At 37.4% G+C, this 24841-nt stretch overlaps 2 long non-coding RNA genes across 2 annotated transcripts; one reads left to right on the top strand and one right to left on the bottom strand.

Annotated features, from left to right (window-relative positions):
* The first annotated feature begins 11049 nt into the window (after positions 1 to 11049).
* LOC131706946 (uncharacterized) lies at positions 11050 to 13676 on the top strand. Its single transcript, XR_009310889.1, has 4 exons — positions 11050 to 11197; positions 11396 to 11460; positions 11619 to 11705; positions 12205 to 13676. It is a non-coding gene; the product is annotated as an uncharacterized LOC131706946 (long non-coding RNA).
* Positions 13677 to 15310: 1634 nt separating this feature from the next.
* LOC131706943 (uncharacterized) lies at positions 15311 to 20171 on the bottom strand. The gene is made up of 4 exons (XR_009310885.1): positions 20016 to 20171; positions 18205 to 19071; positions 17367 to 17584; positions 15311 to 16836 (listed from the first exon to the last, which is right to left on the bottom strand). It is a non-coding gene; the product is annotated as an uncharacterized LOC131706943 (long non-coding RNA).
* Between the last annotated feature and the right edge of the window lie 4670 nt (positions 20172 to 24841).

The following is a 24841-nucleotide window of genomic DNA, read 5'->3' on the forward strand; positions in this document are numbered from 1 at the left end:
CTCTCCTTCCAAAATTGGCCCACATGTCTGCATTTCGAAACCATTGGTTCTGTAGATACTGTGAAATTACTGAACTACCAGTTTCTCTGTCTATTTTGTCAATCACTTCCTTTGACATCTTTTCAAACTCAGCAGCCTAAAATGAATAAAAACAAATAAAAAAATGTTAACAGAAAGATATGCATACCAAATCATTTTTTTTCAACAAATACACGTTTGTCAATATACAAATTCTATTAAAAAGATGGGTAGTTTAATTATGGTAAATGGATTATCTATGAATGAGCAACAGTATGTCATTATTGTGGTGAGAAGGAAATTAAAAAACAAACTTTGAACTTAAAGAGCAGCACCTTATGACATTTGCTAACGTGGAAGAAAGAAAGAAAAAAACTTATTGTACTGCATTGTTTTAAGGCAATCATAGACCTAATCACTTCATTTTTTGCAGACAGATTCTGACTGCATCCTCCATCACGTCGGACAATCCATCTGTGTACCGCCTTTAAAAAACAAAAAACTAAACGTTGATAATTATCACTGTCTAAGTCTGTGTTAGAAAGTACTATAACATGGTCTGTTTTTTGTTTGCTTTCAAAATTCTAACTATTGTACACTGATTTTTTAAAACTTATTGTTTATTAGTTTTTTAATTTGTTTTGAATTTGCTATGTATCATGGATTGTTTAATGTTGTACATGTAACAGATTTTTAATTCGCCTTGGATGAAGGTGTCTACTAATTTACATAATAATAATGATCATAATAATAAATCAAGTATAATCAAATCTAAGTATGAAGACACATGTAAAATGCAATTGGAATGGACCGTTTTCTGACTCTGCTACTTTGTTTCACTTTTGTTAGATCACATTAAGGAACAATGTTTTTATTTTTTATCAATCAGATTGTCATTCAATTCCCTTCATGTAACCTTCAGACTTAGGAGATATCAAATTTCTACCATAAAATCTTTTTTTTTATTTTTATAATGCACACAAGTTTGCATTCTGTCATTTTGCCAAAAGCTGGTCTGGGAGGAGGCAGATATTTTTCTGAATATATAAGGCAGTGGTAGGCACCCCTGGTCCTGGAGTGCCACAGACCAGTGGTTCCCAACCCTGGTCTTGGAGGACCCCCTAACCTGCTGGTTTTTGTTCCAACCGTGCTTGCAATTACTTAATTGAACTAATAATTTGCCTAATCGGAGCCTTTTAATTCTTTTAAACAGTTGGGGTTCCATAAATTGTATAAGGAACTTGAATTCTCCAACTTTTTATAAGCTACATGATTTAAAAAGTCAAATTTAAACTAATTATTACTTAAATTAAGGGTTCAATTAAGTAATTCAGCGCTTGTTGGAACAAAAACCAGCAGGGTAAGTGGTCCTCCAGGACCAGGGCTGGAAAGCACTGCCACAAACACTTCAGTTTTTTGTTTACCCCAAGACCCTTAATAAATTAATTCATTCATGATTAGCTTAATTTATCAGAATTACCATTTGTTCCAGGGATTTAATAATTGATGATTAAGAGATACCTACAAACTCTGCAGGATTGTGGCACTCCAGGACCAGGGTTGCCTACCCCTGATATAAGGCTTTAAGACCTCATATGTGAATTCTACATTATAGATATAAATACCCACTCTCAATTACATTTGTACTAAGTGTAATTGAAATCAGTAGGTTACCTGTAGATATACTTAAGTAATTAGACATGGAGGGTCGATTTCACTGTACCACAGTTAGTCCACTTGATTCATCTAACTAGTGCAGGACTGGCTAACCCTGGTCCTGGAGAGCCTCAGGGTCTTCTGTTTTTTGTTTTAACTGAGCCCTTGATAACTTAATAGACATTATTAATTGGTCTTAATTGGTCAAAATACCCATGGGTGCCAGTTGATTAGTGTTTGATGATTTAGGAGAGAAGAACATAAGAAGAACATAAGAAAGTTTACAAACGAGAGGAGGCCATTCAGCCCATCTTGCTCGTTTGGTTGTTAGTAGCTTATTGATCCCAGAATCTCATCAAGCAGCTTCTTGAAGGATCACAGGGTGTCAGCTTCAACAACATTACTGGGGAGTTGGTTCCAGACCCTCACAATTCTCTGTGTAAAAAAATGCCTCCTATTTTCTGATCTGAATGCCCCTTTATCTAATCTCCATTTGTGACCCCTGGTCCTTGTTTCTTTTTTCAGGTCAAAAAAGTCCACTGGGTCGACATTGTCTATACCTTTTAGGATTTTGAATGTTTGAATCAGATCACTGTGTAGTCTTCTTTGTTTAAGACTGAACAGATTCAATTATTTTAGCCTGTCTGCATACAACATGCCTTTTAAACCCGGGATAATTCTGGTTGCTCTTCTTTGCACTCTTTCTAGAGCAGCAATATCCTTTTTGTAACGAGGTGACCAGAACTGAACACAGTATTCTAGGTGAGGTCTTACTAATGCATTGTAGAGTTTTAACATTACTTCCATTGATTTAAATTCAACACTTCTCACAATATATCCGAGCATCTTGTTGGCCTTTTTTTTGTAGCTTCCCCACATTGTCTAGATGAAGACATTTCTGAGTCATCATAAACTCTTAGGTCTTTTTCATAGATTTCTTTCTTCAATTTCAGTATCTCCCATATGATATTTATAATGCACATTTTTATTGCCTGCGTGCAGTACCTTACACTTTTCTCTATTAAATGTCATTTGCCATGTGTCTGCCCAGTTCTGAATGCTGTCTAGATCATTTTGAATGACCTTTGCTGCTGCAACAGTGTTTGCCACTCCTCCTATTTTTGTGTCTGCAAATTTAACAAGTTTGCTTACTATACCGGAATCTAAATCATTAATGTAGATTAGGAATAGCAGAGGACCTAATAGTACACCACTGGTTACCTCGCTCCATTTTGAAGTTTCTCCTAATCAGTACTTTCTGTTTTCTACATGTTAACCACTCCATAATCCATGTGCGTGCATTTCCTTGAATCCCTACTGCGTTCAGTTTAAGAATTAATCTTTTATGCGGGACTTTGTCAAAAGCTCCCAGGATCCTGTTACCATAGAGGTAATTTTCCATTTTGGATATTATAATAGTTTCCATTAGTTGACATATAATAGAAGTCAGGCTTATTGGTCTGTAGTTACCTGGTTCGGTTTTGTCTCCCTTTTTGTGGATCGGTATTACATTTGCTATTTTCCAGTCTGTCGGTACAACCCCTGTGTCAAGAGACTGTTGCATGATCTTGGTTAGTGGTTTGTAAATAACTTCTTTCATTTCTTTGAGTACTATTGGGAGGATCTCATCCGGCCCAGGGGATTTGTTTATTTTAAGAGCTCCTAGTCCCTTTAACACTTCTGCCTCTGTTATGCTAAAGTTATTGAAAATTGGATAGGAACAGGTCGACATGTGGGGCATGTTGTCTGTGTCCTCCTTTGTAAAAACCTGTGAAAAGTAATCATTTAATATATTTGCTATTTTTTTTTCTTCATCTATGATTTTGCCATTTGTGTCTCTTAGACATTTAACCTCCTCTTTGAATGTTCTCTTGCTGTTATAATATTGGAAAAACATTTTGGTATTGGTTTTAGCCCCCTTAGCAATATAAAAGACCTATAAAACCTGCAGGATTGTAGCTCTCCAGTACCAGAGTTGGCCACCCCTGAACTAGTGGAATGAGGAGGTTTAGTCCATGTGTTTGGACTACAGTTAGTACTATACACCTTTTAAACCTAATAGCAGCGTACTAGAAGATAATCACCACAAGTGAATTATCGGCTAAATCGGACTCAACACGATCCCAATTGCAGCGTACCAAATCATATGTGAGATGATCCTGCTTTGCTGGACTAACTTAGTACTAGGAACTGATACAGCTCTATTAAGCTGTCCTTTTTTATTCTACTCTGATACTGTAGATCATATTAAATGTATGTATAAAATAGGTTTGTAAGAATAAGGGGTCACACTGATGTAGTTAAAATATCTTTCCTTTTCTACAGGGATCCCTTTATATATATATATCTGACATGGAATTCTGCAGAGATCGATATCCAGCGTACAAAATCAGATGTTTCCACAAGTTTTTTATTTTTTTAATTTTTTTAATTATCCTGAAAGATTTGGGGCTGTGCCGAAAAGTTAGCATTGAAATTCTGTTCAATATTTTTCCTGCCATTGTACGTAATACAACATTCTCGTCTTCTTTGCTGGTGCTGTCAACTTCGTTAATGTAGTTTTTAATTAGGTGTACTAAATACATCTTTTCCTCTATTGAAAATTTTGGAACCCTTTTAGATGACATTTAATCTACTGAAGGGTTTTTAAACTCTTAAAAGTTTGATGTAACTTATCTTCTGCATTGCTTCTGATATTGGTCCACATGGGCGGTCTAAAGTGTTCTGCATGTTCACATCCGCTAACCAATTCACATGATTAACTATTTGGTTTTGGTATGGTGCAATCAGGACTAATTTAGTACCAATTTGCAGCATTTGCTATACTGCATTTTAGTCCACTTGGTGCGGACCAAAGTCATTGCTACACTGCAATCAAACCGGAATGACCCCTAACCAAAAGTGGTTTTGGTTTTTTACCAGAAGTACAAGGAACCAGCACAGCAACACCTTTGCATGAGGAAACATTGATTTCTTTCATGTCCCTATCTACCATGACACATCTGCAAAGAGAAATATAAAAAGAAAGTAGTACTTAATCTGTCTATCACTTCGTAAATTAAGAGAGCTGCATACAAAGCTGATTGTACCAATACAAGGCTGCCAAATCGGGTAGCGTGAGATGGGGGGAGTGGTTGATTGCTGCCATACTTGTGGTTTTACTGGATGGGCTGCTAATTTTTATTTTTTTTTATTTTTTTTTTAAAACAAAATTCTACATAATAAGAGAACTATATAAACCAGATTAAACTCTATTTTAAATTAAACCCTATATTGGCATTATGTTGTTTCAAATATCACATTTTATGTTCATAATAATTTTTATATCAAACGACACATTACCACCCCAAACATTCTACAGTATAAGCTGTAAATTATGCAATCATGAAATACCATTGCCATGTAAGTTACTCATCTAAATCTGTTTATCCTTTGTATTTCATACATAAACTTCAACTATGAATTTTAAAACATACCTTGGCTGAAACTCTCCAACAGCTTCCTGAACTTTTTTCAGACACAGTGACAAGATGTCACTGGATTCCTCACTCACAATAAAAAATGCTACAGGTATTCCTCGACCTTGGTTGCTCTTCACTAGCACAGCATAAAATGCAAAACCATACTGAGTTATACCTTTGTATGTTGCATCAAGGAAAATCCTGATGTAACTATCACTATTTAATCATATCCTGATGTAAATATCACTATTATCTGCTGTATTATTGAATTGTGGTTTGTCACTCTTGAACAAAAAATTATTGTATTTCTTGCTCTTATTGTATTACTTGTATTGTAACACTTGAAATGTATTTGCTTACGATTGTAATTCGCCCTGGATAAGGGCGTCTGCTAAGAAATAAATAAATAAAATAAAAAAATAAATAAAATCATTGTTGGACCATACTTTTTCAACTGGTCAGTTTGTCACTGAGATCTAAATACTATTATCAAGGGTTGCTTTTCATTGTGAGAGAGAGGCTGATAGTACACAACATTATCCTGCAAATTAGACTTAATCAGTTTGTCAGCACTTATTCAGTCATTTCCATCCATTCGTGTGTGTGCATAAAAGCTCCTCTTTATTACTTTAATGCGTTCTGGTGTCACATAGAATCTTCTGTCTGTCATGTCACTTTTTTTGTAAACTCTGTGACCAATCTTTGCATTTGAGCATGATCTCTCCATTTGATAGCCCCTGGGATATGCACATATGAATGTAACCCATTAGTTCTTCATCAGTACGATTCACTGCATTCTCCTCAGGGTCTTCTAGATCATGGCCAGAGTGCTCTTGCATTAAACGCACCCATGTGTAGAATTGCTGCTCACAAATGTAAAGAAACGTACGCTCCACATCTATTGGCACGAGTTATTGAAGGTGCTCCTGAGGATTTACCTTTTGGTTTATTGGACCTTTCACATCGCCAGTGAAAGTGATCTTCCCCCTCTTTTTTTGATAGCTACAAAAGTGCCACTTCCATTCTCCTTAAGACATGCCAAATGATTTTGCATAAAATCCTCTCTTGAATCTTGTTTTACAATATGTATCGTTCTCTGCACGTGTGTCAGACTCCTTGCGCAGAGAGTCTTCAAGTGATGAGATCCAGAAACTTTCTATTATCTCACTAAAAGGAAAAAAAAACGCTAAACAATGTCTCAGTGATGTGTGTCATTCAGCAACAAATCACTCAGAAAAGTTGGATTTCGACCCACATTTAAAAAAACCATCTGACATACATCATCAATTCTCCTCCTAAGAATAAAACATAGAGAATAGCCTTATGCAAACATTAATACAGTGCCATCAAATGCCACCAGACATCTGTGCCCATTATAAACCAGCCTGCCAGGCATGTGCCCATTATGAACCAGCCTGCCAGGAATGTGCCCAATATAAACACCCAATATAAACCAGCCTGCCAGGCATGTGCCCATTATAAACCAGCCTGCCAGGCATGTGCCCATTATAAATCAGCCTGCCAGGCATGTGCCCAGTATAAACACCCAATATAAACCAGCCTGCCAGGCATGTGCCCATTATAAACCAGCCTGCCAGACATGTGCCCAATATAAACACTCAATATAAACCAGCCTGCCAGGCATGTGCTCATTATAAACCAGCCTGCCAGGCATGTGCCCATTATAAACCAGCCTGCCAGGCAAGTGCCCATTATAAACCAGCGTGCCAGGCAAGTGCCCATTATAAACCAGCCTGCCAGGCAAGTGCCCATTATAAACCAGCCTGCCAGGCAAGTGCCCATTATAAACCAGCCAGTCAGACAAGTGCCCATTATAAACCAGCCTGCCAGGCATGTGCCCAATATAAACAACCAATATAAACCAACCTGCCAGGCATGTACCCATTATAAACCAGCCTGCCAGACATGTGCCCAGTATAAACACCCATTATAAACCAGCCTGCCAGGCAAGTGCCCAATATAAACACCCAATATAAACCAGCCTGCCAGGCATGTGTCCATTATAAACCAGCCTGCCAGGAAAGTGCCCAATATAAACACCCAATATAAACCAGCCTGCCAGGAAAGTGACCAAGATAAACACCCAATATAAACCAACCTGCCAGGCATGTACCCATTATAAACCAGCCTGCCAGGCATGTGCCCATTATAAACCATCCTGCCAGGCATGTGCCCAATATAAACACCCAATATAAAACAGCCTGCCAAGCATGTGCCCATTATAAACCAGGCTGCCAGACATGTGCCCATTATAAACCAGTCTGCCAGGCACATGCCCATTATAAACCAGCCTGCCAGGCATGTTCCCAGAATAAACCAGCCTGCCAGGCAAGTGCCCATTATAAACCAGCCTGCTAGGCATGTGCCCATTATAAACCAACCTGCCAGGCATGTACCTATTATAAACCAGCCTGTCAGACATGTGCCCAATATAAACACCCAATATAGAACAGCCTGCCAGACATGTGCCCATTATAAACCAGCCTGCCAGGCACATGCCCAGTATAAACACCCAATGTAAACCTGCCTTCCATGCATTGTGCTAAAAGTGCTGTACTTTGAGAAGATGAATCAAACATCCTACCTTTCTCATTCCAACTCTGTTCTGCTGCAAAACCTTGGCGCGCGCAGTTTTCAGTTTGAATGTGAGGGCGTGGAAACAGGAAGCTTTTGCCCTTAGAAGGCGTGTTTCCTTTGTGATGTAACAGAGGAGGCGGGTTTTCGCGAAGAGGTGTTTTATTATCTGCCTAATAGGCAGACCTGCTGCCAGTCGAAGTTCGTGGCAAACTTCTGCCCTGTGCCAACATTTAGAAAACCTGTGGCGGAAATAGAATTCTGTGGCGGGGACGGCTCTGTTGAGGCGCTTCATTTCATTCAGTCTTATGCAATTTATATACGGTAAGTTCTTAATGGGTTATTTGCTAAGTAATACTCTTCAAATGGTAAATAAATACAAATTGTCGGTTAATGTTTTTGCGAGTGTTAAAAAAATCAAGCCCTCACAATTTAAAATGGATTAGTTCTCCTGAAATCTACACTTTATTATAATAGGTTTTGTATTCAGCGACTAGGGTGGCCATCCGATTACATGTTGAAAATTGTATAATTATAATAAGAATTAATATATGTATATGTATTGTTGTTATTGTTTTGTTTTTTTTTTCAAAACAAAGTGCCCCGCTTTTCAACTGTCTTAACTGCAATATACTTTAAAGATGAATAACTTCAACAATATACCTGCGACTGGAGGCCTACTGCCTAGGGGAATAATTTGTAAATAACATTAACTCGGCATACAACATGTATAACCTAACCATCCTGGTTAAGTGTCTTTTAAAAGCGCTCTGTAAATTCTCGCTGTCCTTGCAGGTTGGCTGGCTCTCTGCATGAGTATACAGTACTGTACTACTATCGGAGGACAAAATCTACGGCTCGTTTAGGTACCCTTTCATGTTTGAATGGACAAAAGATAGACAGACTAAGTAATGAGTAATTGCTACACTGTCCCCGGTCTCCCTGGCCTTAAATTATTGTCTGCAATACTGTTTATATTTTCACCCGTTTTGTAACAATATTTTGGCATTAAAATGTTTGGTTTTTCAACGGTAAGTGTTTGTACTTGGTCTGTCTGTCATTTTTGAAATATAGTGTTTCTCAAATATATGGCAAGTATTTCTAACATGCTTACAGTACTAATATTTTTCTCTTTTTTAGGATGTTTTGTCCATTCTGTGGGAGCAAATTGGGAAAAAGCCACAAATGTTGTGGTCAATGTGGGAAAGGTCTGCAATTTATGCCTTTTAAAGAAGAGTTGCCAGGTATAAATTGTTTCTTTACCCCTTCCAAAACAAAAAAAAATGTTGTCATACATTAAATATTATTCATAATATTGTGCTTGCTCTGCAGACACTTAAATGCTTTCTCTCAATTTCAGGATATTAAACGAGAGGAAAGGAACAAATATTCCAGAAAGACCCAGAAACCTGTCAAAACAAGTGTTACGGTAATTGTATTATATTAATATTATTATTGTTGTTATCAAGTGCTTCTCTCAATTGTAATTGTATATTTCTTTTGTTTCAGATAGAAGTTGGTAAAATGAATGAAACTAATGGACAACTGAAAATAAAGAGGGTCTACTCTGCCTGTTACAACAACAGATGATGCTGGATGTGACCAACTTTTAATTGCTTCTGTTGAAAAGCACAAGGCTTTTGACCGCAACTTTGTTGATGAGGAGTATTTCTTACTCTTTAAGGATGGGTCTAAGGCTATATTTGTTCCTGGAACCAGCAACTCATTTAATTTGAAGGCTTATAGAACTGCATGTCACATCCAAGCCTATAAGAGAATCACACTTTACCTTTGCCTTCAGAGAGACTACACAGCAACAGGCACGTTATTAAAAATTATTTCCATCTAGAGTGAAGTGTACCCTAAAATAGTAAATATTTTTATTTCCTCCAAATTTGTTATGCCAACAGTTTTTCTCAACCCTGGTCCTGGAGGGCTGTAGTGTCTACAGGTTTTCATTACACCGATGCACTTAACTACCTAATTCAACTAATTATTGTATTAATTGGTCCAATTGAATTACTCTTCTCAGTTTTGAAGGTGTTGGTCATTTTGAGAGACCTGGAAAACATGGTGTATTGAGACCCTCCAGGACCAGGGTATAGAACCAATGTTGTAATATAATGTATTGAACAGACATTCGTGCTAGTAAGTTGTAATTGTGTTCTGGTTGAAATAGGATGCCCCTTATGTTTTCAACTCCATTGATTATAGTTAATCACAGAAGAAGTCTTAAAGCAGTAGTTCTCAATACTGGTCATTGTGTACCCCTGTGTCTGCAGGTTTTTGATCCAAATGAGATGTCAGTTACTTCATTGAATCTTTATCTGAACTATACCCACCAGTTTCAGAGCTGAAAACAACTGAAAAAGTAAAAATAAGCCAATTGTAGCTCAATTAAGGATTCTGTTTGGTAATTAAGAGCTCAGTTAGAACAAAACAAAAAACAGACACAGGAGTACGGAAGGACCAGGATTGAGAACCAGTGTTATATCTATACTGTAACAAAGATAGCATACTTATGTTGGGAAACAACATGGTAAATGGAGGACAACATCTATGTATTGATTAAGTATTGTTGAGTTGATTAAATAACATACTTGTTAAAGTACTTCCTGCATACAAGTTTATCACCTAAAGTATTTATTTAACGCTCAATACACAATAGTCACTAAAATATTCCATTTATAATTTTTTTTTCTAAGTTATTACTTTTACCAAAACAAGGTAAGCATATTCCAGTATAAAAAAAATGCAATAATTTAAGATACTATGCACTATGATTTTTTTTTCTGTCTAATGTGTGTGTGTGTGTGTGTGTGTGTGTGTATGTATGTATGTATGTATGTATGTGTATATATATATATATATATATATATATATATATATATATATATATATATATATATATATATATATATATATATATTTACATTTTAGTTGAATCTGATGCTATTTCTTATGAGTGACCCAGAAGTAATTATAATGGACCGAAGACAACCCATGTCTGAGGAAGTGATTGAAGACACATTGGTGCTATATTCATTTTTGTAAACTTTGTTTTTCAGATATACTGGGTGTTCAGAGAAGATGCTCTAGTTATATTTAAAAAACAGAAATGTAGCTTTTTTTCTGAACACTGTGTATGCATTGAACTGGAGATACATTTCTTATTTTTGACTGCTATTTCATTAAGATTTGTTCTTCACTCTTGAATTAGATTTTCAGAGTTTCTTTTAACTGGGAAAGTTATTGTTAAGTGAAGAACATGCAGTAACAATAATTAAGTTATTGTAGTAAGATGTCCCAGAACCTACAGTACTGTGCATAAACACACAGAAATTATTGCCAATTTACCTGCCAAGACCCTGCCTCATTTAATTCTTTTTTGTCTCAAAATTATTTCACAGCCTTTGCAACAGAGTACCCCATGGCACTCCGCTGTACCCAGAGGTACAAATTCTGAGGTAAGTTATCACAGTCTAAACTTACTGTAAATGTTGGTGTCTTTGGGGAAATAAACAGCAGTATTGTAAATGAATGTCTGGCTATTAATGGTGGATTAGTTTCAGGTCACAAATGCAAGGAAATGACATCTCCCAGAGTTAATTAACTTTACAGAAATTATTTTTATTTTTTTCCTGATTTACTCTTTATTTTTGTAGGCATCTACATGCTCACCAAACACCAGAAATCCTGAAAATTCAGCTTTTGGCAACACATGCTACAGGTATTAAAAACTAGTTGTTGTGTGTAAAGGCAAGAATTGCTTCAGCTTGACCCGAATTTATGCTCTCTGTTTTCACAACCATGGGCATACTTCAACCATGGTTTTTTGAGAAATGAAATATTAGTTGTCAAAAAGTCAACATTTGAAAATATTTACAGGGCTTACACTGAGGTATTTGCTCCATTTAATGAAGACGACACCAGTGGAGCCTCAGATACAGAGGAGCAAGCAGTGGTGGCTATAGGGTATTGTATAATCTCCTTTTAAAATACAAATATTTGCAAATGAAATGGTGTGTTTTGATGGCCTCGCGACTAGTGCATCCAGTAAAGGACTCTGCTCGGAGTGCAGGTGCTCTATGACTGAGGTCACTGATTCCATCCATGATTTGTTCCTATACTGGCTGGTTATGGGAGCCCACAGGGGCGGCGCATAATTGGCTGAGTACTTCCCAGGGTTGGGAGCGGGTAGTCTGCATTACATTCTTCAGCTCACCACCTGCGGGTCTGGAACATGGGGCAGGGAGACCGGCGTTAGTCCTCCAATGGCTGATGGCGCATATTTCACAGGATGTGCGTATTCATCCCTCCTGGATTGCGCAGGGGTTGCAGCGGTGAGCCAAAATGACCAGGTTATAATTGGGTATTCCATATTTGGTAGAAAAAATTGGTGGAGAAAAATTGGGTAAAAAAAAAAAAAAGATTTGGTGTGTTCTGCATGTAACCTATTTCATTTATGTTGCAGAGAAACAGAGGATGAAGTCACAATTGCAGACATTTTACTGGAATTGGAACAACAAATCAGGAAAACACAATACAGCTGATTCAACATCAACCGGGCTGATGTCTGGGATGGAGGTGTTCGGGGTTTTCTGAGAAGCAGATATGATCCAAATAGCACAATGATTGTTAAATTCACTGATGACCTTGGTTCCTTTCAGGATGGAATAGATACAGGTAGACCAAAGAGGGAGGTCCTTTGCTTACTCATGCAGCATCTCCAGAAGCGTCACATATTTGAAGGACCTGAGGATCAGAGGTTTTGAAGTATGATTCAAGAGGTAATGAAAAAAAAGCTATGAAGTAACACACACTTCTGGTTACCGCCGAAACATAATTTTGTTTGCCATGTAAGCGGTCATATAACACATGTAACACACATTGGTAGAACTACAAAACACTGTAAACTTGATAAAAATGTGAGTTATGTGATATTTTAGTGTTTTACTTATGTTTTCATAGGATGCCAAAACAATGAACACTTCCTAGCAGGAAGAATAATTGCAGTCTCCTTAGTACATGGTGGCTCAGCTCCCACATATCTTTCCACCAATTTCTTGAAACGCATTTTAGGTATGGATTCCACTTTCAATGTTGAGGAGATTGACGATGAGGAGATTAAAACAATGCTGAGTGAGGTACGTAAATCTTTTGACACAACATGGTAGTTATGTGAACAATACCTTTTTAACTTTTTTGTGTATTACATGTATTTAGGTTCAATTCAATGTACTTTGTACAGCATTCTTAAGCATGCATCTGTAATTTTAAATTTATTTAGTATATTGTCTCACTTGATTGTTGTTAATGGTTATAATACTGTTTACATTTCAATTTTAGATTCAGTCGGCGGGCAGTACAGAGGAACTTGTTAAAGCATTCGGTCATCCCCTAAGAATAACGGGAATTCAGAATAAAATCTGAATTATTTAGCAAAAGTTATGCATGTTTTAAAAGTTTCCCCTTTCCAGATTATGATAATGAACTAATCAGACAGAGGAAGGGGGGAGCAATCAATCAAGATTGCAAGCCCATTCGCTACAAATAGCCAATCGGAGCATGCAGCGGGAAATTCAAATAATCTCTTTGTTTGAAAAGTATAAAACCCCCTACTTTAGCCCCAGCTCCCTGTCCCCAGCTCTACCCACCTACGCTTGCCCCAGACCTGTGCTATCCCTGCTCGCTCAGACTCTAAGAAACTACAAGACTGCACCTGGAGCCCTCAGCTCTCAGTATTTATCCATCAAGGTTGGGAGCCCTGACAATCGGAGAAACACAAGGTAACAGAACGCTGAAAGTGACTGCTTTCCAGGCTAGGTAACAATACTCTTAAATATCTATTCAGGTATTGTGTGACCTCTTGTTGTGTCAGTATGTACTAATATTTATGTGGTAAATTGTTGTTTTAAACCTTAGTTCTCATTGTAATGCTTTTAATGTGACATTATGTAACTGTTTTGTGTGATTTTCAAACTTATTTTGTTTCATGCTTAATAAATACCATCTTTCTAAGAAGAGATTCCCAGTATTGAATCATTCACTCATGTTGAACAAACATGATTTATGAACTTCGAACAGTCTGGAATGTGGTCTATTTTTGGCTTGTTGTAACGTGTAAATCCGCCATCGTTTTCAGAGAGCGATATTAAAAACGGGTTTGTACATTATAATAGGACACCGTTTATTGTAGAGGTCCCACCGAGATCTTGACAATCGAAGGTATCTCTTTATCCCCTACAGTTTTTGGAGGTCCTTTTAATTTATTGCTCTTAAGAATATATTAACTGCCTACAATAGTACCCACAAAGATTATGCTGAACTTTTTTCAGTTCCCTTTTCTGTGTTATGGTAAGTGTTAAGTAAACGTACAGCCACGGTACTTATTTATTTATTTTGGTCATAGATTTAAGGAAGGCTTACAAACACTAAATGTTCTTGAGGCCATGGTGCAGCATCCTCGGGTCTTTCTGAATCAAATCTGCTTCTCTGAAAAGAAACTTTGTCCAGTGACACTCGAGGCATTATTCACAGTGAGCTTTAGTCCTGCAGGCAGCAGCAAACTTGCAGTGGAAAGCAAGGTTATTGGGTACTGGGACGACTACTTATTAGATGCTGAAGGTTAGAATTGTAGTGGTAGAAAGTGGTACATTATCATTTGTCTAATTAAAAATTACAATGCAGTTCTAACTAAATTTGATTAGGGAAAGTAGGCAAGTGAGCTTTTATTATATTACTTTACAATTAAATGGAACCTATTGTTTTGGTAACTATTTTAGAAAGATTAAGGTTTGACCCACTTTTTTTTTTTTTTTTTTTTTTTAAGATCAGTCAGAAATACCTGCAGCTTCCCTGTGTGATATACTGCAATTCTGCACAGGTGTTTCCTCCGTTCCACCAGCAGGGTTTCACCCAAAACCTTCAGTGGAATTTCTTCAGGATGGGTCACCATTCCCCATTACCAGCACAAGTGCAAATAAAATAAAACTACCAATAACTAATAGCTATGAGACCTTCAAAAAGAATATGGACTTTGGCATTCTTAAATTCATTATTATTATTATTATTATTATTTGTTTATTTAGCAGACGCCTTTATCCAAGGCGACTTATAGAGACTAGGGTGTGTGAACTATACATCAGATGCAGAGTCACTTACAATTACGTCCCACCCGAAAGACGGAGCACAAGGAGGTTAAGTGACTTGCTCAGGGTCACACAATGAGTCAGTGGCTGAGGTGGAATTTGAACAGGGGACCTCCTGGTTACAAGCCCTTTTCTGTAACCACTGGACCACACAGCCTCCCTAATGACCTTAGAACAGTGTTTTACAACGCAGACAATAATTGGGATTGTCACAGTATGTTTTTCATGTCACACAAGACTCAGTGGTGTCTGAATATTTGACCACAGAGTAAGGTTTCATTATAGAATTGGAGGCGCTTATGTAAGTTGTGATTTGGTATGTTCTGACAGTAAGTAAATTAGTAAACAAAACTGCAGGTCTTTAAAACCCTTCCTTAGGAAGCACTGTTACAGGTTTTGTAATTGGTTACATTTTGTGAGACAAACCCATTTTCTTTTGAAATGTTTATTGCTTCACCTGAAACTCCAAAGTACATCATAAATCTGATCAGGGGAAATAAACGCACAAAACCTGATGTTCATAGAATACCCACCATCACCACCTTCCAAAACAAAAAATGCATGTTCGACATTGATTATTTTTTCTTAAACGTATTACAGTTAACATGTAATGGGCTCTATTCATGAAAGGGTTTACATCAATTAGCAATGCCTGACATTAAGTTAAATAAAATGCACGTGAGCACCAGGGAGATAAGTTTGATTTAAAGTAGTAGTAGTTGATGTAGTAGTTTAGTTTATTTACAATTTATTTGTACATGTGGAAATAGTATATTGGTGTAAACCCTTTCATGAATACAGGCAAATACTTCATAAATTAATAAAGTTTAAAAACCATGCAAACTTTTACTTGCTAAATATCAGAAGAGATAAATCAAACAAACAAATGCAAATAACAACCTGTGACAAACTTAGCTACAGTACTACAATTTAAAAAAAAAAAAAAAAACTACAGTGTTATACGGGACAGATTTGTCTACCTGTTCTGTAAGCAAGGTTATCTAAATTTTAACTTTTATACCTTAAAGCAGCGGAGTCAAACTGTTCCTGGAGAGCCGTAGCATCTGCTGGTTTTTGTTACCAACCAATCCCTTTGTGATTTAATTAATTAGCTGGATACATTTAACACCTATTTAGGCCCATTACACCTATTTTGTTTATTAGCAACTGCACCACAATTGAAGCACACATCTTAAATTATCACATTTAAAATACCTTGCAAAAATTTAAAAATGTCAAATTGAGTAAATAATTAGATAAACTACTTAAGAGCATAAGCTGGAATGAAAACCAACAGGCCCTCCAGGAATTGAGTTTGACAAAGCTAATAAAAAAATAGTGGTAAGTGTTAAACTTATAGTTTGATGATCCACTGTTCACTAGAATCCTACTGTCAAAATAAAGCAGATTATGTATTTTTTGGATATTTAGGAAATAATAAACAAAAGCAAACATTTTCCATTTGAAAGTTCATCCATGTATCCACTTGTGATTAGTGAATTGCAGTAATACCTCACATAGTAATAACTCTTAACACTACACCATTTTTTTGTTTATGCTACATGGACATTCATAGATATCAATGTAAAAGTCAGAATTTTTTGTTTCTAAAATTTCAGTATTTTTAATGTATATCTCTTGATGGACAGACAACGACACTGCTCATCAGGGGTCTCTAGAACAAACTCTGGCATTCTTTAAGAAATCAATGGATTAAAATCATGGGTCAGTACACTGCTACAAAGCAAAACATTTTATAATCCACATAAAAAGTCATGTACATGTGAAGTGCCTGGTTAGTATTCTGTGGCATTTCAAGGGCATGTTCTCTGGCTTTAATATTAAAGTGCATTTCCAGGTCTTCATCCCCACACTGATTCACAGTGGTGTGCAATGGTGATAATTGCTGAAGTTTACCCAAATCCACAGCAAATCAACAATCTTGAAAGCCAAACCTGTTAGGGGAAAAATAAGTAAAGCGAATTATTCATATATATGGTTTTTTATGCATTAAAAAAAAGCATTTGTTTATTTTTAAATGCAGCTGTTAATGGATACTGAAACTAAAAAAAAAAGTACATGAAGTGAAAAAAGTTCATAATTCACATTTTCTACATCAGAATGCTGCCCTTTTTGTCTGCCTTATGTGGAATACATAAATTATTATTATTTTTTTTTTTCCCCAAAGGAGAGCTGGCTTAACTTTTTCATAAAAGCATCTTATACTTTACAGCAGATAAAATGTAAACAATATCACAAAAGAGCATAGGTATGGGTGATGCTACAGTTTTAACTAAGTTAATTAAATATTTAATATTTTTACATATATGCAGCTGGTACAAAAAAAATGCATTTCAGCTGCAAGCACTAATATTTGAAATAAATACTGCATTTGGGTCAACAGGATTCTGTTTATGGAGAACATTAATGTAATATACATAAAAGGTTAAATAATACATTTAATTATTTTTGGAGATCATATTACCGATATAACCGAAGTCTATAGAGTTCATCTGGTATTCCTCCTGGGGATTGACAGAGTCGTGAGGGTCTAATCCGATGAAGATTCCAGAGTACTGAACACTCATCCAAGTCATCCTGAAGCAAAGCCATGAAACAATAGCGCAAAAGGCACTGGTGTTCATGGCTCCCATTGAACTTTCCAAAGTCCCGAAGATCGCCAGACAGATCCAAAATTGAGCTCTGCAAAAAAAAAAAAAAACAGATAATGGACATCCCAAAAATGAACTGCCATGAAATACAGAGAAAATAAACTAATCATGAAACTTTGGATCTGTTTTAAAATTGCAATATTACAAATAGCCTAGTCCTTGATTAGTTTACTTAGATTTACTTTAGGTAGTCAAACATCAGTGGTCGGTAAAACCAGTGGTTGGCGTCCTGCAATTCAATGATTCTATAGAACTGATCCTATTCCTTAGTTGCTGCAATCCTATTATTATTATTATTATTATTATTATTATTATTATTATTATTATTTATTTCTTAGCAGACGCCCTTATCCAGGGCGACTTACAATCGTAAGCAAATACATTTCTATTGGTTTTTCAAATTAAAATTGTCAGTAGTGAAAGACCTGGATACAGCTGTAATTAAGTAAATAATGCATTACATTACCTCATTAGGAAAGAAGATGGAATGAAAATCTGCAGATACTATGTCCCTCAAGGATAAGGACTGAATATCAGTTGCAATCCATTATTATTGTTTCATTGAAAACATACAATTGTTAACTGAACAGCTATTACGTTACTACGACAAACTATATATCACAAATGCATGATTTTATGAAGTGCACCCACCTTCCTTTTCTGATTGCCCACCAACTTTCAATACGTTGGTTTAACTGTGATGAACCATACAAGTGGCTTGCATCTCCAGAATGCTCATCACTTTGGTTTTGCAGTGTGCACTGCATAGCAGCCATTATGCCATTTTCACTCCCACAGTCTGTTCTTATTCTCGTGGGAAGGACCTCCATAGACCACACACATTCCACATAGGTGTGGGCAAGAACTTTTGGATTACTGTTATTTGGACCGCACTTTAGCCACATAATGCGTCGGGAAAATCCATCAATGCACCCACTGATGGCAAATCCAAATGGCTTCAATTTATCATAGCCATCTACATGCCAGGTAAAATTTGGTCCAAGTGAGTGATATGCTCTCTGAATAAAGCTCCTTGTTCTTCGTGACTCATAACCTGTGGGATTCAGCTGTGGAAGCAGTCTCATAACAGTGTCTCTTCTTACACAAAGCCTATACTTGTGTTTCAAGACATATTTCTGTAACCAAATAATTGTCCAGGCCCCCTCAGCTCATTCCTGATAGCCAAAACTACCTCTCTTTCAAAAGCATAATTATTGTTTCTGCTTAGACCCAAATCTTTCAGCTTTGACTTGAGAGAACGAATGCTGAGAGTTACATTGTGGTACTGGGAGAGGAAATCTAAAATAACCTTATATGAATGTCCTTGTTGTAAATAATGTCCAATGAGAGACTGAAGATTGCTGGAAGATGCACTCTGTTGCTGCCCTTCAGTTGCATTGTGGCTTTCAGCTACATTTCTAAGAAAGGTGATATCTTCATCACAAAGTTCACATGCACGATAGGTCAGACTGCAGTATTTGGCCACAGAATGGATAATACATGCCTTTTTAACAATACCTGCAGAAATGGAGAAACAGAAATAATTATATATTATTAAACACAGGCTTGCATCAAAGCATTAGTAAAAAGTAAAAAACTAAAATGACTTGTTTTAAACTTGTACATTAAAAATATGAATACAATATATCAACAAACACACAAAAAGCAAAACCTCATAATTTGCATTATAAACTAAGCTTTCTTTATACAGAGTGGCTATGAGTATGCCACAACTTGCTTTATATTCACCCCAAAACTCACCAAAAACGTTGCAACAAAAAAATATTATTATTTGTTTATTTAGCAGACGCCTTTATCCAAGGCGACTTACAGAGACTAGGGTGTGTGAACTATGCATCAGCTGCAGAGTCACTTACAACTACGTCTCACCCGAAAGACGGAGCACAAGGAGGTGAAGTGACTTCAGGGTCACACAATGAGTCAGTGGCTGAGGTGGGATTTGAACAGGGGACCTCCTGGTTACAAGCCCTTTTCTTTAACCACTGGACCACACATATATATTTGTTTCAAATTCCCCAATTGTGTGCAGTAAGGGCTGATCACACTACAGCGTTTATTCGCTGCATTTTTTACGCCAACTGATTCGCAGCAATTCTGTGCGCAGCAAATAAGCCACACTTATCAACTGCTTCTGATCAGACGTTAATGAACGAATAGCTAATCTATCAACAGAGCAACGAGATGATGCTTTGATTGTATTTGCATAATAATAAAGGCGATCCAGTATTAACAAATAGAAAATAAATAGCGACTGGATGCAATTCATTATTAGTATAATACAATATTTGATGCTCATGGTAATTAAGCACCAGTATGAATTTCGTTAAGGACGTTACACATTCATTTATTTGTCTCACAACTTCCGGTTAATCTAAAACCATATAGCAACCATAAATTTAACATAAACATTGCAAATCCATAAACTTCGAGAGCGAACTTACCGTATATAAATTGCATAATACTGAATGAAACTGAAGCGCCTCAACAGATCCGTCCCCGCCACAAAATTCTATTTCCGCCACGGGTTTTCTAAATGTTGCTGCTGTTTTCTCTGGGATGCATCGGTCTTTTTTAGAATGCTGCTGACGTTTTTCAAATGTTACCACCCCCTTCTCTCCCCCCGGTTGCTGCAACACCTCTTTTTTTGAATGCTGCTGACGTTTTTCAAATGTTACCACCCCCTTTCACTCCCCTGGTTACTGCAACACCATGCTTTACGTTTGCACTCCTCGTCTTCCGTAGATTGGTCCAGTGTTAGTAAACTCTACAGAAATCGGGAGCTGGCTTTGTTGCTTCTGGTTTTATTAGATTGTACACATAGCGTTGTTTGAGTTGTTAGCTACAGTAATTATGTTACGTTACAGCAATAAACTTAAGCTTATGGTGCGGTAAGTGTTTTAGTGGACTGGTTTCCACCTGCACTGATATAATGTCAGCTAGCAATAAAGTATGCAGCAGTTGTTCGCGTTTGTTTGAGCTATCTATAATTATTTTTCTGCTATTGTTTAATTAAAGTAAACATTCTTTAGAAAAACCTATTTGATGTTACAGTACTGTAATATTAGTACAGTATTGCAATAAAAGACGTACAGATATGGATTATATTCAGTTTTCTTTGTTTATATGTAAAATGGTTGAATATGGAGTGCTTAAATGTCCCTTACTTTCTACTGCGTGGTGACGCCATAGGATAACATGAGACCCTGTTTATATCCCAACCCGCATAATATCCCCAAATAACTCTGCACGGTAATGGGGATATTAAGCGGGTTACACTGTATTATTATTATTAGTTTATTTGGCAATGCAAGGTTACAGTGCTAATACAATATTTAAATACAGTGTAGCTTACAGTAAGTGCAACTACAACTAGATGCACTATGAGATAAGAAGGAACAATTTAGGATTAAGACCATTTGTATCTACAATGACCTAATTGTAGTGCAATAGTGCAAGGATAGTGCATCAGCTGAGGATCCAGTAACATGGTGCTGAGGTCAGCAAGTCCAGTGAAGCCTTTTGAAGGAAAAAGTGATCTCGGAATTCAGCCATGGACAGGTATTCCCGCGTTCCAGATTACTGACTGACAGTCCATTTCTTGAGACAGTATTTTCATTGTAATAAATGGAAAGGAAAGATGAAAAAATTAATAAGGTAAAAATGCTGACATTGAAACCCCTCCGAGTCTGGAGGCCGCAGCTGCTACAGATTCAGCAGACTCTGCAGGCTCCCATGAATCACATTACACAAGTCTGATTGTGCCTGTTTGCTCCCACTTATCACCCCTTAGGCAAATTAAGAACCCATCAATGAATAAAATGTATATACAATCACATGTTGATAATGACAAACTTCATTTTTTTTGCCTCACTCAAACAGTGATCTTACACACAAGTGTGAATGACTGTGGCGGGTCTGGGTCTGTGGTTCTGACCCGGGAAATGCGGGTCACCTGGGTGGTCTGTAACAACCTGTGCCTTCATTTTAGTGTCTTTCCCTTTGATCAATATTGGGCCCGCGGTCTTTTACAAAAGCACCCTCTGAAAAAGGCTTTGACGATTGCGCAATAAACTCCAATACTACATAACTTGCCTTTACTGAAGCATCACTTTCAGTTTTTGCTTTACTGAACATGTTCCGCTGCAAATCAATACTTTTTAAAAATTCTGCAGCTTTATCTTTTTTTTTTCTTTCCTTCTAACTTACCATATTTTGTTTGTTTAGTTTCCTCACATCGAATTCCTTTAAGACCTTACCGGTACATCCGAGTCCTTTAAGAATATTGCAAAGTCTAAACAATGCAAACATCCAGAAATGAGTGAAAGGGATGTCAAGGGTTCATTTTGCAAAATGATACAAAAATAATGTGCAAATGAAGTATTTATTCCGCAAACAATCTCTGAACTCATCACTGTGGTGGGTCTCATCTAAAATAACCTAGATGTGAACGAGGTTAGGGTTGCAAGCATGCAAGAATTTTGACATCAAAAGCTTTGCAAAGCAAAGTACCACAACATCTCAATATATCAGGAGTGAGAGACAGAGAAAGTGAAGGAAAGCAGGGCAGGTGTGATACCACAGGGGCTGATATTAATCTGTGTAACAAAAAAAATCGCATTTTCATATTTTTATAAATATCTTCTTAAACCAGATTAACATCACCCTTATTTTTATTATGTAACATTTAAAATCTAGATGTATTTTTTTAAAGCCTTCTTAATCATTGTAGAAAAAACAAAAATGCTTGCTGAAAAGAAAGTTTCCCTCATTTTTCTGAGTTTTTTTTTTTTTTACAAATATAAAATAAACGTAAAGGTTTTTCCTGCTTCCTCTGGCAAGTGCTCTCAGCTGCAGCCGTTTCTTTCTTCAGTCTTGTCAGCAATGTGCCACATATGCAAATAATACATTTAAAGACTGAAACTTAACTCCCCTACATAGCAAATGCTCCACTACAAGTGCACAGTGTAATGAGAATCCACATCAAATGAATAAACTATCGATAGCTACATGCCACTGTTTCTGTTTCAAGTCGATGCCTTCTGAATAGCAGGCTGTGGTTAGAGCCCTATTCTGACACACAGTGTGGTTTTGGCAGCATTTACAGATCCTGTACTCAGTAGGTATTCTGTGTTATGTACGGATTAGGAATTCGTATAGAAGTGGGGCAGTATAACTAATACTATTAAAGCCTACAATACCAGCAGTGAGAAAACCAGAGGCGCCGCTACACTTTTCACAGTTGTTAACAGACTCACTTTGATCTTCTTCTAGGTTAAGCGCCCCCTCCAGACCTGCCTCCTCAGCTCTGCATTGTGAGGAGAGTTGTACAGGCATTTCAGCCAATCAGAGAGCTTGGTTTGCCAAAGCAATGTTATAATGGCACAGAATACCACTGGTAAATGCATTGGTTTTTTGGAACATTACTGTATGTATGATAGTTAACATTATACATAGTAAATGTCCCATTGGGAAATTGAGATGTATCTTGTTACCATTGAAAATACAGTTCCCCATTGCTTTTCATTCATAGTTTAATGATTCCTGTTATAATATTTGTATAATGCTCTACAGGATCTTAATGAGCATTAAAGCACTCCATATACATCACCCAGCACTGTGCCTTCATGAGAACTAAAAGTTCCCATTCTCAGCTCTCTGCATCTTGTCAAGCACTAATACTCTCATTACACTGTCTCCCTGTGCTGTTACCCTGTGCAGCAGTTATCAGCAGCTTCAGCACACAGACGACCACAGCTTCACGTCACACAGCTGCTTGTTTTTCAGATTCTGTACAAACCACAGAGTCGGCGCAGCTCTTGGTCTCGGGCTGGTGTGAGGATGAGAGCTGTAAGCTCCCAATCTCTAGTGACAAGATCTAAGGAGAGGGGACTTACAGACACCCTCAGAATTGCCTGCCTCTACACTTCCCACCTGTTCTTACCCAAGATTTACCCCCACTTCTGCCAAATAGGAGCAGTCACCATGGGGTAGACCAGATCAGATGAGTAATTTTTTCTTAATTATTGCAATGTCAGCCTTGTTGCCAAACAACTAACAAAAACTACTGCCTATATAACCTGGTGTGTATCTTACATGTTGAAAGCATCCTACAGTACAGGCATGTCTGCAAATGCAATACACCTTTTGATCCCGCCCCAGCCCTGTACAGACAAGGCTCTGCTGTGTGATGGACAGGGCATAGAGAAGTAGGGATACAGAATTGGGTATTACAACGGCTTCATAAACTTAGCACTGCTGTGGAAATCCTAGGTTTCAATCACACAAAAACAGAAGACATCCCAGAAGAGATATGCAATGCAAGAGTATCGAAACCTAGGCCTTTAGGCAGAGTGAAGCCTGGCTGGGGACCGAACCCAGAGCTCAGAGATAACTACTAAGTTCCTTGCTCTCTGCACCCAGCTTTCTCAAGCTTTTCATAAACACAAATTTAAAAAAAAATGTTTTTTTTTTCTTTTTCTAACTTTCAGATCTCTCCCCTTTCCTCCGTATTGTGTGTTTCATCACCTCTGGGCGGTCTGGGAGGAAACAGTGATGTATTAGCGATATATATGGATAGAACTGAAAAGAGCCCTCTGATTTGTCAACACACCTGTTTGAAATCTTCCTGTTTTCTGTCTCAAAAAGGTCATGCTGAGTGTGATTGGTGGGGTGGGGGGGGCTATGTTTCTGCTGGTGTTATGGGGCGTTGAGCACCCTCTCAGTTGCTGTGTTGGCTCAGGGGGGTAAGCACAGGTCTTGACTTCGCTCAGAGGAGGGTTCATCTGTCCTGATAACAATGGAGAGCTGCATGCCCATCTTCTGTCTCACTGTCCTGCTTCTGCACTCACCAGCCAGTAAGTTCCATGCTGTTATTTCTTTATAGCTTTAGAACTGCCCATTAGGATGCTTTCCTTTTAAGGCTGTTTTTATTGATTGATTTATTGAGTTTGTTAACTGGGATAGAACTGTCGAGGTATAGATTCTGGAGGCTGGGTTCCACTGGCAAACCTGCCTAAACCCAGCCTAGGTGAGGGGATACTGGTGTTCAGGTGGACACAGTAACTTCTCAATGCAGTAAAATGGGATCTAAAATACTGAGTATATATTGTGCAAGTTGAATTTGTTTCACTGTAAAGAAAGTCCCTGCTCAAGCACAGTGTATTTCCAGCTGTGTTGCATTGCAGTAATAACACTTCATGGTGCCACGGCTGTGTCTGCTGGTGAGCCTGCAACTTCACAAAGATGTAATTTCTAGATTATAGTGTGT

Source organism: Acipenser ruthenus, chromosome 38 (assembly GCF_902713425.1).
Source record: "Acipenser ruthenus chromosome 38, fAciRut3.2 maternal haplotype, whole genome shotgun sequence".
In the NCBI taxonomy this organism is placed as follows: Eukaryota; Metazoa; Chordata; class Actinopteri; order Acipenseriformes; family Acipenseridae; genus Acipenser; species Acipenser ruthenus.